The sequence below is a fragment of the Anser cygnoides genome, chromosome 3 (genome assembly GCF_040182565.1).
Source record: "Anser cygnoides isolate HZ-2024a breed goose chromosome 3, Taihu_goose_T2T_genome, whole genome shotgun sequence".
In the NCBI taxonomy this organism is placed as follows: Eukaryota; Metazoa; Chordata; class Aves; order Anseriformes; family Anatidae; genus Anser; species Anser cygnoides.
Window position 1 is genome coordinate 35,468,662 of NC_089875.1, and position 14,749 is coordinate 35,483,410.

The window sequence follows — 14,749 nt, forward strand, 5'->3', positions numbered from 1 at the left end:
GATAGATCATACCAATTTAAATTTTATCAGGAGCTGTTTTACCATGCAGTTGATTTCATGCAATTGCAAAACTTAGGCATCCAAAAGTAATAAGATAGTTTCCCCCCAGATCATAAGATTTTAAGTAATAAAAGTGTTGATGCTGTTTTTATTCCTTGATGTAAGATACACTTTGTGTGACCTTCTAAATAGTCTGTGTCATATCCTGCTCTAAAAAAAGCCTATGATATTGGGTTTCATTCTCCTGAAAAACCCGCTACGTCCCAGGAAACTCAGCAGATCTCTCTGACATAATCAGTTTCCATGCAGTTTTACTCAAATAAATAATATTCATAAGTAAGAATCACTCCATATGCACATTCAATTGATCGGTGCAGGTTTTCTTATGAATATGCTGGTGTCCGTTTACACGTATGTATATTAGCAATAGCTCCTATGGAGATTTAATGCTGTTTAAACATAAGTTAAGTACTGTGTTTCTTCATTTAGCCTTGCCAGTCCCAACATTTTGCAAAACAGGAGTCAAGCCTTGAGGTTAGCCTAGAAATCACAGTATTTTGTTCTTTAGGGGGTCTTTATAGCATGTTTATTAGTACCATGTTTTCATGCTTTTTGCAGAACAGAATTACAGGAACTAGTTTTTCTATGAAACATAGTGAATATCATAGGCCTTAGAAATGAAATGATATGTTGGCAGCTCTATTTCAGTTGTAACATCATCTAAAATTTTCCCACTTTCCTCCCCTGCCAGCAGCATATAAGGATGTTGAAAGTGATGGTGTGTGTGCGTGTATGTGTGTGTGTGTGTGTGTAATCTAGCAGCCTGGCTACGAAGGGTTGAGAAACTGTCACAAAATCAGTATCTAGTTTTCTGAAAGAAATTTGTTATTTTAAGTGTAGATCCCACACTTTTCTGCATGTACTTAAAAATATAGGGAGGAAATCTGAATGAGGAATGTATAATGGAGTGAAAAAAGGATTAAAAAACAAAACATTATTTAAGTTTCCAGTTCATTGCATCTAGACTGAAGTATGTACTGGGCTTAGCATAGAAATAGGCAGAAGGGTAAGCTAACGGTTTTAATACAGTATATAATCCAGAAACACAAGTGTTCGTAGTGATCTTATGTTATGTAAAACGTTGGTAAGCTAACCAGTTTTGAAAAATGCAGTTAACTCAATAGTAGATGTGAAAACTACTGCACAGTCTGTGACTTTCCAATAAACTCTATACCTGAAACCAATTTGACGGGGAGCACAAGTGGTGTATTATCACAGTCTCCATGTTTCAGGAATATTTCATGTGAATTATGAACAAGTTCATGAGGAAACAATGGCTACATTCTTCTGATAGATCAGAATCAGAGCAAGTTACAGCAATAGCAGCAGTTGCAATGAGTTTTGTCCCCTGTCCTCTACTCCTCCCTTGAAAACTCAGGACCTGATTCCAGGCTGGCTGGAGCCAACAGAAGGATTTCCATACTTAAGTAAGACTTGCATTCAGTTGGCAGTACCTAAGCAAATCATTCAAATCCTCCTTACACTCTCTTCTTTACCTTGTGGGGATACAGATTTATGGAGTTATTGTAAATGAGTTTCATGATCGTATTGCGAAATTCCTTCTCCTTGCAATAGATTTCTTCTTTCCTTAATCTTGAACCTGTACATAAATTTTTAAGTGTTTTAACATGTGCTTTCTTTTTATACATGCATGGAAATGTATACGTACACATGTACGTATATATATGTATTTCAAAGATCTTTAAACAGCAGTAACGTACTATTTGTTTAGTCCTCGTATGGCCCAATACTGAGTACTGTTAGCCCTCAGCATGTCCTGAAATCAGAATTCCTGATTCAGGAACACCTGATACTTGCAAAACTCCCCAAACAAACTTTGTATCTCTGGCAGCAGATGTGTTTATTCTGTACTTGCCAGTTAAGTGAAGGTGGTTCTGATAACAAGTAAAACATGTCTTGTACCTGAAGCTGTCTAATGATGTCTCTCAGCAGGATAAATTGGCTTTCAAAGAGCCCCGTGTTAACTGCAGCTCAGCCACTTCTCATATTTGAACCAGATCTTTTCAGCTCTGCTTGAACAGATGCTTTAAGCCATCACTGCTGTATTCTCCCCTCTGATCACCCCAGGTTCATGTCCTCACCCCTCGAGGGGGCCCTTCTCCTATGCCAGTGTAATTGTTTTCCTACCAGATTGGTTCTCCAGCTCATTCTGGTGTTGCCCAAGAAGGGGGCAATCTGAGCAAGGGCATGAACAGCTCAGGCCACAACAAGATTGCTTTCTCCAGCAAAAGCTCATTCCCATTTCTGCTGGCTGAAAGCCTTCGTAAAACTACATGCAGCCTTGCGCATCAATACGTTGCACAAGATATGCTTAATAACACATCAAAATACGAAACAGTCTGTCCTTCAGATCTTCTGTTAGTAAGGCCCACAAGGAGCCATGGAAGTTGAATAGCACTGATCTGGGAAGGGCTCTGAGCTGGGGCTGCTATGCACACATCACCCACCATGCCACAGCCATTCGTACATATCTAAACTGCAACCCCACAAATAGTGGAACTACCCCTAAAAATTCACTGAATGCCACTGAATCTGTCCAAAGAGCTATTGCCCCAGATATGCACCCGGCTTCAGCCTCAGCATTTTAATTTAACTTACTTGCAAGGGGGGAGGAAGCAGATCTTAAAGTTGTAATGGGAACAGGATTTTTGATTTCTGAAGAGTGAAGTCTGTCACGTTCTTGTGGTTGGATGAAACTACGTCCACTAGAGTACTCTTTTAATTTTGTCCTAATGAAACATAAAAACAGAATGAAAAAATTTATTAAAATGTAGATTTGAAATTATTTAGTTAAATAACCTGTTAGAAATTGAAGGCAAATACAAATCTTACTGAAAAGGCAATCACTGATAATACTTAACCTTTTTATTCAAAGCACGCTTTATTATTAACTAATTATTAAGGAATTATCTACTAATTATTAATTATCAACTAATTCATCTTCATAACACCTTTCTGACATTGCAGTGACTTCCTTGTTATGGATGGAGAAATTTGGGTGGAGGAGATTTGCCTGATATCAGATTCTGATTCAATGATGAAGTAAAGATCGGACTTCAAATTCCTGAGCACATTTTCTTCCCACTGGCAATTTGTTAAATGTATATAACTGAGAAAATGTGAACAAATCTTTTCAGTAGCCGACCTGTGCTATAAATCAGATTTTTTATTTAATCAATTACGGACTGAATTTGATCTACCTGACCCTGATGTCTGCAGTATGGACTTTCACAGACAGTTCACGTGGCTGTTTCTACGAAGAGAAGGTGAAGATAAATTTCTTCCAAATCAGAAGTGCAGAAGCATATTTTACATTCACTTTGCATTTACCAACAAGAGGAAATGGTTCCACCAAGGGTTTGGGTCTCACACTCTAATCATGGGCTATGGTGCTGTCATGCATGGGAAGGCAGCTGGAGCAAGTTGCATTGTTCCAAATGTAAACCCTGGAAAACAGCAAAAATGAAACAAAGACACACCTTGTTTCTACAGCACAACCTTACCTCTGCCTTCCTCAAATGACGACAGGCCTTGCCAGGAATGCAATAGCTTCACAGATGGTGTGGGACACTTTGGGAAGGAACAGCAAGGCACAGCCCTGAATACCAAACTCTTACCTTCTACTTCTCTTTGTTAAGACAAACGTCTAGCTCAGGTCACTGTCATTGAACAGGAGATACCTACTGCACACGAGACATCTCAATCCCTGAGTACAGGGAGGTACTGCAGTTCAAGCGGTCAGAACACAGCCCCAGTAAGAACAATTACTTCAGCCTTTTTACTGTTTATTTTCCAGGTTTTGGACACCCCACAGCTTAAGCGTTACTGCAGCATTTCTCCTAGGAACACCAATCTGAGATGGAGAGGATGCCTCTGATTCACAGCCCGTGGCATTGGCTACGGTAAGGACAGAGAGGGGAGGAAGGGGGAACAAGTTCAGATGGAAATAACCAGTGTGGAACTGCCCTCCCCTCTCAGCTCTGGCTGCTCAGCATTTTTCACTGAATTTGGCCCTGGTTTGCAAGGCAGGAACCTCCGACCTAATCACTCAGCAGCTTTATTTGACCACACTCAGTCTCCCTCTCTAGGAAACAGGATTACTGGGTCCTAAATGCTTCCTAGAGTCTTTCATCTTTCCTCTATTTAATTATTGCTAATTTCCGTGATGGTACTCCTAAAGCACAGTTGGAGCCTGGATGTAGATTATAGAGCACTTTACAATATCAGCACTAAATCAGACAGAGACCATGAAGCACATAAATATGCATTTCCTGAGATTTGTGAAGGGTAGGATTTTATCTTGCAGTGCATTAGTGCCCCTAAAATTGCGTAACACTATAAGTCACTGAGTTATCATGACAGTTGGTTGCCTGGAAATCCTCTTGCTTTACTCCATATACCTATTTCATTTTTGTAGACAAATCAGTTTGACACATGTTAACCTGGAATAATAACTTTTACCTTTCAGAGAGTTTTCTGGAGCGATTTCTCCCAAAGATCAAAAGGTATCATTAACTTGCTGAGAGAAATGAAGAGGGGCTGAAACCATCTTCAGGAGGATCACACTCATATTTTGAGCCCAGAATTTCACCTGAGACATAAGTGAAGAACAAGTTAAAACCAAAAAATTCATTCAGCTTGGACTGTAACAGGTAAGATACTACTGGACCCCTAAAAAGTAAATTTTCCTCCATTTTAACGATACTTCAGTAAGAAAGGTATATGGATTATTTTTACTGTAATGTTAGACTACTCAGCAATATGACTCAAGCCAGCTCATGCACCCAGCATCATTCCACATATTACCGAGAAGTCTTTCATATGGGGCTATACGACCATTTGCACAAGCACTTTTCAAGGTGTATTTGTGGGTGCACATACTTAAGCACAGGTTGAATTTGGAGATCAAGTTCTAAAGATGCATCCTAAGTGCTCTAAAAGCCAGACCTATCTGGCACAGTAACTCCGATAGCCATTGCACTGCATCATCTGCTCACTTCCAGTGGTGGAAAGCAGATGTGAAATATGACTCTCTTGGTTTGGTGGTATTTTCTTACCATTTCTGACTGATCTGACCCAGGGATCTGATCAACACGGGGAATTCCCAGAGATCTCTCAGCTCTGCTGTTCTAAACAGTATCTCTTTGATGGCAACACAGGCAACCCAGTACAGTTTATAACTTGACTCAGATTACTGTTGTAACTCTCAGTTACAGTATTGGATCAGTTTCCATCTATCTCTTGTTACTGCCAAGGATTAGAAAAGCTCTCTGTAGATCTTCCTAACTAAGGTACAGTATCTTCCAAAATCCATTCAAGGAAGGAGAAAAGTGAACAAATATACCTGTTCCTTTGTAATAATACCACATTCCCCATATTTTTAACTGAGTTTTTACATAAATTATAAAATAAGATGATCAGAGCACATGTATATGAATTTAAGAAAAATGATATATTGAGTTTCTCAAAAAATGTTTTTCTGAGCCACTGTAAGTGACAATCTGTCCGTTGTTTTTTTTAATAATAGCTTAGTTTCAGTGACTACAGTGACCCAACCCCCCATTATTCTCATTGTAAATTATGACACGCACATCTTACAAAACCTATGTGTTATTTAGTTTTACTCCTCCTCCCATTTAATGTAATACAGTAGCTGGCGCTTCTACTGAAAAATTCATTGAATATTTCCATATTGGCTTCCAGCTTGTCTGGTGTTTTGCCTGGCAGAATACAGTGCATCTTTGTGCTTTTAATGGGCTGAGCTTCTGGACAAGACCATGCTTTTTGCCACTGCAGAATTTTCTTACAAACTATGCACTATAAACTGGACAGAAACAAAAACTTTTTTACATCCAGAGGACAATTCTTGACAAAGTTAAGTAATTTTCATTAAACAAAAGCTGAACTACAGATTTCCTCCATTTAAAGCATAAATTAAATACTTTTTAAAAAACCTAGGCATTTTAGCAGTTACAAAATTGAAAGGATTGTGGGGGGCTGTTAGCCTTTTCAGCTAAGGTGGGTAATGGTGTGAATACTGCAGATGAAGAACTACACAGGAGGACTACCAGATGTCGGTGGTACAGACAAACCACTGTCAAGCACTAGAGGAGCCTTTCCAAGAGGGATACAGGCTCTAGGCTGGGAAATGTGCCATTCCCAACAGCACTAGAAGCCACATGCAAAGCTGACACATCCCCCAAGCTCTCCAGAATTATCCCAGGATCTGAAGGCTGAGTGCTGGGTGTCTCAGCATTAGGTACCCTCACCGCCATGGCACCCAGCAGTCCTCTAACAGAGTGGTGCAAATGTGCCTCTGAGGCTTGAGTAAGAACTCTCTGTATTTCATGGCATGCTCAGAGCAGGTGGAGGAGCAGGAGAGCAGCTGTGCATGGTTCTGCACGCAGGTGGAGTTGGGTCTTCTCATATGGAGGTGTTAAACAAGAGGTTTTCTTGCTTATGCATCTGTTGTCTTAATCCTCACTCACACTGCTTAACACATCTTCTGAAATGAAGGCAATATAGGAAACTTTAGGAACTGTCAACCTTTTGAAATCTTTGTATTACAAAGATGTTTTTAAGGGAATCTGCCAGATATTGTCACCCCTGAAGCAGAAATACACATGTGCCTTGGTCTCAGCTGCAGTATGTCATAAACCAAGGGTAATGTGTATTACCCTGATGAGGAGGGAGTTGTGCTATTGAACCAGTGTGTGAATTGTTACTGAGGTAATGATGTTCTTTCCCCTGTGCCATCTCCCTGGCAAACAGGCATAGAGGAATTTTCTGAAATTAACTGATCTAAATTTGCCAAATGAGACCATTCCTTAAATGACAACAGGAAGGTCTCATGGAACTGAACATTTTATTGGCAGCATTTCTAGCTTCCATCATTTCAGAAAGATTGTAAGCTATAAGTAACGAGGATAAAAGCAGACACAGGCAGCCAAATTGGTCTCCTGAATCATACTTATGAAGTGCAGTACAATAAAAGACAAGGAAGGAGTCACTAATTTAAACTGCCTCAACCACAGATTCACCAATTTTATATTTGTAACCACCTGCAATCTATGTTATTTCAAATGTGCTTCTCCCCACCTCCATCCAAAATCTATCCTCCTACCTCAAGGCTTCTAGGTTTTGAATGAAGAGGAGTGGGATTCTTTCTTCTTTGGGTAAAAGAAAGAAAGAAAGAAAGAAAGAAAGAAAGAAAGAAAGAAAGAAAGAAAGAAAGAAAGAGAAAGAAAGAAAAAGAAAGAAAGAAAGAAAGAGAAAGAAAGAAAGAAAGAAAGAGAAAGAAAGAAGGAAAGAAAGAAATAGAAAGAAAGAAAGAAAGAAAGAAAGGAAGAAAGAAAGAAAGAAAGAGAAAGAAAGAAAAGAAAAGAAAAAGATCTCCTTCAGCTCAGTACAGGATAAAAACTTACAAAGTTTTCCTAGCCTTGGCCAGGTCACAAAGTGAAAATCATACAAAAATGGGAGACCACAGCCTAAGTGTTAGTTTCATGGGAAGATGGGAAAGTCCTTTTTTTTTTTTTTTTTTTTTTTTTTTGGGAGGGGGTAGAGGGGGAATGGGAGTTAATTTAGTTTGTTTGTTTTTAAGGAAAATGTCCTTCTGTAGTTCCTTTGTAATATTACAGAGGGGAGAGGATGTGACCAACATGGACTTGTATTTCCTGATTGCTATGCAGAAGTGAGTGTCTCAAGATGATTTTGTGCACAATGGCCACCCCACGCTTAGCAGGTAGCCTGGACTGAGACATAAAGAAACAAAAAAGGAAGTAGCAGTATTTGAGTAGAGAACATGATAGGATATGAAAATGTGGGCTTTTTAAAGCCGGAAGAGCTTGGAGAAGGTTCTGACAGAAGGTCTGCGGTGGAGAGAATAGCATGTCTTTGATGACAAAGCTGTTCTCCCCCTTACCTGAGAGTTCCTTGTTCAATATTGCAAGAAAATAACATGACTTTAATCTGCTCTGAAGAAGATGAAGATGAAGATCCAGATCGCTTTTTCCCTTTTCCTAACTGTGTTCTGAACACCAGCAGCCACTTGCTGTAAGAGCCAGAATTCAGGAACAAGAATGTTCCTTGCTGCATGTTCTTCAGCACCATCTACTGGCACTTTCCCTAGTCACCACTTGGGCGTTGCATCACCGACGGCCCTTGAGTCACTTTCAAGAACAAAGAAACCGAGTAAAATCCTCTAAGAGACTGTCCATACATAATAAACCTAAAGACTACCTTGGATGAATTGGTGCTTAAATAAACTTTGGTGCTTATGTGAACCATAGTAAAAATCAGCCAACTTACAAGCAAATACAATTGGGCTAATGGGAATACATGTCCCTTCACAAAAGTATAATGGAGGCAAGGGACAAAAAGGCAACTCAGAGAAAACCAGAACTCATGAGGTGATGAGAACATGTCCAGGAAGGGAAAATTTTACAGGAGATGTAAGAAGATATTAACCTGGAAAAGAACCTTTGGAAGCAGAAACTGGACCACTATTTATTTTCCGAGATCCATGTCTTAAGAATGGCATTTTTGAACTCTTGACTGGTATTATCAGATTTCGCAATACTCCTGTTTAAATATAAAACTGGTTAAGAGGCATGGATGACTGTTTTTTTTTTTTGTTGTTGTTGTTGTTGTTTTCAAGAAGGCTTTAGATAAATGAACTCTGGCTCCTCTGACTGGAGCAGCTCTACATAATCCAGTGGGACAGATCTTGTGCTATGATTACTGATAGTCTCTACTGTCTTCAGAAATAGTGGCATTAAAGCAAAAAGGAAAACAAAATTCGGAGCACATCTGTAGCCACTGTCAGCACAACTCACTGACATCAAAAGCACTTACTGATTTGCCACAGTAGATGAACCTTTCCCTCTGTTTGATGCCAGTAAACCCCAAATTAAGCACAGCCACTGAGTTAACCCTAAAATATATTCAGTAAATTGAATAGCACTCATCACCAATTTTCAGTTTTCATTTTAGCATTCTTTTTTTATTTTTATTTATTTATATTTATTTATTTATTTATTATTTACTAGCATTGATGAATTAGCATTGATGAAAGACAGTGTGCCAACAGTGTTCCAGACAACCATGAATGAACTGTTCCTGTTGTTTCTGAACATGAAATAGGAACAGAGAAAATGGCATAAGAGAATGTGCTAATGACACATTGGGATAAATAGTCATTCAGGCTAAGCTTTTCTGTTTGTTTGTATATCTAGAGCTCTCTCTTCACAGATCTAAAGCAGTTCAGTGAAGTAGTACAGAGGGAAAAGTATATTCTTCTCAGCACGGATGTTGACCTCTAAGTCATCTAGTCCAATAAAAATCCGTTGACAAAAGGCTTCTATACCTCACAACCTTTTCTTTTTAAAATGTTTCTAATAAACATTATACTTAATTGCAACATCAGCAAAACGTTGACAAAGGATCATTTTATTATTTTCAATATGTAATTTAACAGAAGCACCTGCTGAATGATGTTTAAATTTGTCATCTTGGACTCATGAGAACGCAATTGAGGCAAAATCTCATGCTTGCCTATGCTATTGTTGCAAACATCCCTCTTCATTGCTAAAGACAAAATAACTCAGTAGCTAGCTCTACCTAGGAATTCTAGCAAGCTGTAATTCCCCATGATGTCTACAGGCTTACAAGTTTTGTAAATCTCTTTGGAAGATGTCATTTCTGTCCTCACAAAAGCCTAAGGTGTCTTCCAAAGTCACTTACTCCAGCTCAGACAGAAATGGCAAAGTGTGTAGGCAACAGTTACATGTAGGAGAAGTCAGTGGATAAACACAACAAGGTAAAGAGAGACTGGATGACAAGTGAGGTTAAGGAGACAGAGGCTTGCAGTGACAAATGCCATTAACGTTATTTGAAAATGCAATTGATAAAGAAGGGACAAAGGCAGATTAAGAGACAAAATGATAGAGAAATTGCCCCCAGAAGTTATTCTGGAATTGATGCAGATCAAGCTGTTTACTATTTTTACACTTCATTAAAAAGACTAAAAAGAAAAGAGTGGGGTGTGCTTTTGGGGATACAAAGCATCCAACAGGCTCCTCTGTTGCAGTGTAATTTTATAATCTTTCCAAATTTAGTCATTTTAGCAAGTATGATCTCAGAAAGTTGCTACTGTACTTAAGATCAGAAGTTGGCAATGCATTATTCCAGATGGCTTTTAGACAGATATGGGATGCCCAGATAGAGCTGAAGGGCGTTTGGTGAACATATGGATGAGTGAGCTGCTTGTAGATTTGCAAGATGATGATAGCATCACACTTCTGGCAAAACACAAACTACTTGTTCCCATTTATAAGAAATGAAAGCCTAGACAAGTGCTTGTCATGGATGACAGAGAGCAGAACGCACCAAAGCATCTTCTAGTAGCATCTACAGCTGAGGTAGAGATTATCTTACAATTCAGGGGCAGAAACTTAATGAAACCCCACAGCTGGAGTGCTGGAGTTGGAACTTAGCCAAGAATTGAAAATGCGATGATAATTATATCTCCTTCTAAGGACTGCAACTCAGTGTGTCAGTCATTGTTACAGTGTGGTCTTTAAACGTAATTCCATGTGCTAACTGATTCAAAACTACCATGTCTTTTATCCTCCAGGGATAAGTCAAAGCCTGATATTAAAGTAAGGTGTAATCCTTTGGTCTGAGGGTAATCACAGATAGCTTTGGAGGATGCTGGGTGTCAGTACCTGAGCAGACGGCCTGTGGTAGTAACAGATTTTAGCTCTTATTCCCTCAGAGCATTCAGGACATTAAATATGGCATATATATATCTTTTGTTGGTGTGAATGTAATATGTTGTGTAATGCAAGTGAAGAGTAGCAAAGCCCAGAAAAAAATTAAGGAAGAGTAAAATGTGCCTCCCACATGCACATGTGAGGGACACGATTTTTCCATGTGTATCAACAAGTTCATCCAAGAACTACAATGAAAGGAATGTAACTTCCTGTTAATAAGGCCAAAAACTCTTGACAGGGAGGTTTTATAAATAATCCAGTGCAGAGACTCCTACCTTCAGTTTGCGTGGGTACATCTGTGTATCAAGAGGGTGCATAACAATGAGGAGACATTTATTCTCAGAAAGAGTGGTCAGGCATTGGAATGGGTTGCCCAGGGAAGTGGTGGAGTCACCGTCCCTGGGGGTGTTCGAGGAAAGGCTGGACCTGGTGCATAGGGACATGGTTTAGTGGGTGACATTGGTAGTGGGGTGATGGTTGGACCAGATGATCTTGAAGGTCTTTTCCAACCTTAATTTTTTCTATGATTCTATGCGGAAGGAAAAGGGCTCCTGGCCTATCCTCACCCCACGCTAGGGGCCCAGCTGGCCCAGGGTCTCCCACGTGGCCAGCAGCAAGGCCTGCGTGGAGGTGGTTGCCGTCTTGGCCCAGCCCATGCCTGTAAGCAATCAGCCACAGTCCACAGCCACCAGGTGCAGGTCTCAGGTCTCAGACCCTGATCTAGGACCTTCTTTGCACACCCTTTCCGAGGAACTTGGGTACCGTTAGTGGTGGATGTGCCCCAGCTGTAGTGAAAGCTACTTCCATGGCTGAAGTGGTCACTGAAATGACAGAAAAGCAACCTGAGAGAAGGCTGTCTGCTGTTTGGTGGGCTCCTACAGTTCAGTAAGCAAATTGCATTATTATAGCAGTGAGGTAACTGTGCGAATAGCTATACCTTGAATCATTTCAGCTCTGTTTTAAAAGGGAAAAAGTGGATTGATCTCCAGAGGAAACATGAAGAACCAAACATCCAATTGCACGTTTGCAGAGGCCCAGCGAAGTCCAAAATCATAGGTAATTCAACTAAGCTGTCTTGCTGCCAGCTGCCTGAACACTGCTTAATGATGCAGGGTAATTAGAGCTGTGTCCTAGTGACAGGAGCATTTTGCTGTAGATAGACAGGATAAAGGAGAAACTGAATGGTTTTCTAGTAAAAAAATAAGAGTGGTTGAGGAGATCCTCTTGAGAGACTGTAAAAACCACTGCTTTTGGGAAGAAAGTGAAGTATTTTGAGTGACGGGGAAGTCTGCACTACTTGTAGACTGGTTTTACAGTTTCTACTAGCTGGCATTCAATAAACTAGTATTCACTGAGTTTTAACCAGCAATTTAGTAGTTCAACACAGTGATATATGCACCTTAGACTTCAGATCTGCCCCTCAGTTTTCAACAGACCCTCACACTTTCCCACCTCAAGGCAAAGGAGCCCACAGGACTGTCATTTAGGTCTCTGCAAGTGGAAGGGAGTGAGTAAAAAGTGTTTGTAATGCCCACATCAGTCAACAGTGCTACCAAGTGCGATTTTATGAAGCTGAAGAATATTCAGTGACATTGCCTGTTTATGTTTTAATGAACAGAACATTTTACCCCAGAGGATTTTTCACACAACACAAAGAGAATGGAGTTTCTTACAGCTCTTGCAGCTATGCTGTAATACATAATTTAGTCACACTATAAAATGATGGCAACTATCTTGATTTCTCCTGCATATGGCCTATAGAGTAGAACTTTAAAATGTTAATTTTTAATATTTTTGTCTCACCTGCAATTGTTTAATCTATTTAAGACAATATTTGAGGGAACAGAGGAGAAGCCATTCAAAAAGAATAATCCATTGGTGGAAACGAAGAGTACAGATCACTATACTTACATAAAAATCACCTGCAGTAATACCAATAGTGTACAGGACACCAGTGCTCAGTACAATACTGGTAACTCCTTGAACAGGTACTTGAACCTGTTCCAGGCTGATGATGCCTGAGAGCTATAGGAGACATACAAAATGAGCCTGTAACCCTAGCTGAAACATTTAAGTCTGTATTCAAAAGCCACAATCTCAGCTGAAATTTTGCTCATCTCATTTGGCTTATCCATCCGAGCACTCCATCCAATGCACAGCTAGGGCATACTAATGATTTAGTATATCATAGCAGCTAGTCAGGGTAAGTTTTAAGAATTCTGAATTTAGACAAGTGATATGTTTTCCTTTATTTCCTAGCTACCTCTATAAAGACTGGGATTTTTGCCTTGCTTTTGACTGTGCTTCACTAGCTATGAATAGGAGCTTTATTGCCTATGCTTCATTAACTATGAATCAGAGCTTTAAGTCTCCAAGGGATGACAACCCAGCATTTACTAAGCAGTAGAATAAAATTGAAATAGTATCCTAGAAAAACAAAACAAAAAAAATATAAAACTAGCATTGCATTATCTGACAATATTACTGCAAAGTCCAAAAGCACTTACTTAGAGAAGTACTAAGTTATTAGTATCAAAAAACTTTCTTGTTAATTAGATCATTCTACTAAACATTTTCAAGAGTATACTTTTTTCATTTTGTTGTATTTCTAGAGAACTGGAAAAATGTGTATAATGATTGGAGCTACCCTGCTAGGATAGGTAAGTAAACAATTTTTGGCAGAGTAAGTTGTTTATTCTTCTTATTACTATAGTAAGGTAATTACAATTCTTGCTAAGGGTGAAGAATGAAAGACTTTCGCATGTATTCAATAGAATTTAATACCAAAGTAAGAGCATATGAGTAATTTTTAATAATGTTGTATGGATTCAACTTCAAAGAGTGGTCATACTGAGGTCATTTAATTAAAAACTTACAGAATACATAGCAAGAATATGTTTCTGACTGGTTATTAGCAAAGGGAACTTGTGGATTCACAGCCTGTAAAACAATGAGAAGAGTGTTCTTGAAACAAACAGGTAACAAAAATGCTGATAGTCGAAAATTCAGTCATACTTTTCATTGGTAAAGGGAGAGGATCATCAGACAATGGCTACTTCTTCCGTGAATGTCATAGTTTTATGAAAATAACTTCTGGTAGGGTCAATGTATCTCAAATGCAGACTGGAGAGCTAAAAGCCAGTTAGAAGGCTGCCTTCCTCAAGACAGGAAACTGAAAGAAACTTGAGCAATTGCAGTTTTACTAGAAGCATAGCCAGTGAGGTACTCTCATAGAGACTGGGAGGGCTGGACCTAGACTGCAAACCAGAAGAGTACAGGCAGGTTTTCCAGCTGTGACAGTTGTGCCTGGTAACTAGGGGACAGAAAGACACTAGTCTGCTGGTAAAGTCAAAGTGTCCTCTCTATTTTACCTGCAGACACTCTCCTAGCTAGAGCAGACATCCACTGTGACATTTTAAGCAGGTGCTCTGACTTTCTGATTTCTTCCAAAATTTTTGCTTTTGAAAGGTGCTTTTGGATGGAGGCGCTTAGAGGCACCACCACAATGGCTTTTCCAAGCAGTAGGTTTCTGTTGCTTCTGAGTCGCGCAGTGTAGTCAGCATCCTATGGAATACTTGGGGGGAGCAGGGACAGGCTGAAGGCAGCTGGGAAGAGGGGCATGGCACAACTTGGTAAGGGCAGGGATTATGCGGTGCTGCATGCAGCAGTAACTAGGGGAAATGGATTTCTACTAAAGAGAAGGAAAATGTGGAAGTTGGGCTAATGACAAAAATAATGTTGTTCTTCACAGAGAGGAGAACTCAAAATAATGGAAGGGTCAAAATCTCCGGCCTCTGAAGCTTTAGTTAATACCAAAGTTCACACCAGTGGTGGTGGTAAACTGGGTGAATGAGATGCAATGGGAGATTACTTTTTATGGCAAGATATTGCCCCTA

General features: G+C 39.6%; 2 long non-coding RNA genes across 2 annotated transcripts in view; one reads left to right on the plus strand and one right to left on the minus strand.

The window, feature by feature from the left end:
• Positions 1-895: 895 nt before the first annotated feature.
• Positions 896-8,685, minus strand: LOC125179989 (uncharacterized). The gene is made up of 4 exons (XR_007158178.2): positions 8,003-8,685; positions 4,543-4,672; positions 3,282-3,527; positions 896-2,810 (listed from the first exon to the last, which is right to left on the minus strand). It is a non-coding gene; the product is annotated as an uncharacterized lncRNA (long non-coding RNA).
• A 937-nt stretch (positions 8,686-9,622) lies between these two features.
• The window catches only part of LOC106048462 (uncharacterized), a 31,539-nt gene continuing 26,412 nt past the window's right edge, over positions 9,623-14,749 (plus strand). Inside the window, exons 1-2 of the long non-coding RNA XR_007158175.2 lie at positions 9,623-11,909; positions 13,466-13,513. This is a non-coding gene — a long non-coding RNA (uncharacterized lncRNA). The remainder of the gene's footprint in view (positions 11,910-13,465; positions 13,514-14,749) is intronic.